Source organism: Octodon degus, unplaced genomic scaffold, assembly GCF_000260255.1.
Source record: "Octodon degus isolate 3935 unplaced genomic scaffold, OctDeg1.0 scaffold00092, whole genome shotgun sequence".
Classification (NCBI taxonomy): Eukaryota; Metazoa; Chordata; class Mammalia; order Rodentia; family Octodontidae; genus Octodon; species Octodon degus.
In genome coordinates this window covers 1,591,349-1,592,603 of record NW_004524668.1, presented here as the reverse complement: position 1 = coordinate 1,592,603, position 1,255 = coordinate 1,591,349, and positions in this window count along the sequence as shown.

The window sequence follows — 1,255 nt, the reverse complement described above, 5'->3', positions numbered from 1 at the left end:
TCGCCCTCCGCCCCTCCCGGGGTGCACAGGTGCCCGTCGCTTTTCTGGTTCCCTGACTTCTGGTAGCAAACTTGGTATCTGTCTCTGTCTGCTGCCTGGACAGGTGAGCTATCGGCTTGGCCTCTTTCTAGCTTGCTTGTCTCTGACTTCCGTGCAAAAAATCTCATCATGCCCTTCCGAGATTAGGATACTAACTAGCTCAGGGGGCAGTTCCGATTTATTACTAGAGTGATTCAAAGTGTGGTTGCTCAAAGCCAGTATATTTGCTTTCTCTCCTTGAAAGCTCCCTGCTGTATACATTTGTACAAACTTTTCATAGGAGACTGTGCATTTCATAGAAGTCTCTGATGTGCTATTTGACAAGAGAAGGAACAGATTTATCTGTAGCTGTGATTGTGACTTAAAATATCTCAAGCTTGTGTCTATCGCTCTGGTTCAGTATGTTAAACTGTAAAAATACAGTGCTCAGAGTCAGGGCCTAGGTGTGCGTGGATCACCCACCTTCCTTCGTTTTAGTGGGGATTTGATACTGGTATTCTAGAACTGGACTCCGGATATAGGGAAGCTGAAACGCTGGAAAACTAAAAGCTGCTGTAGCCGTGTCATCAGCTTTACATTTTAATCAGCAAACCGTTTCCTAGGCTAAAGGTTTCAATGTGTTTGGGGGCAGAAGGAAAGACAGGATATTTTCCCACTATGGAAATGTATCGTGTAAAAGCTTTAAAACAAGTAAACAATATAGAGTAACAAATAGGAACCTGCTCAGTATGGTGGTAATGGAATTGTTGGCCGAAAGAAAAAGGAAAACGTCATGAAAAATGATGAGACTTAGACACCTGCCAAGCGGCAGCTAAACAGATGAAATGGTGTGAAATACTAGAGGTTCTAAGTTCCATGCCATTTGTTACTTAGATTCTCCCCCGCCCAACGCTGTGAAAGGCGGAAATCAGACAGCAACTCCACGTAGCTCCTGCGGGTTTTCTTGTTTTGTTTGGGGGGCGGGGGAGGTAGAGGTGAATATAGCACAAGAGACAGCATGGGAACCTTCATGGTCCTGTATGTTTCATTTACGCTTTAAAGCCTATTATTTTCATGTGTTTGGACAGTTCATTTTTATTGCTTAATTTCATTGTCCCTGATGTGCTAACGTATCCTCTTCTTGGGGGAGCAAGAATCTTAATACTCATAACAGGACCAATTCTAGATTATCTATGAAAACAGGATATAGGTCAGGAATACAATGCAATAATATATA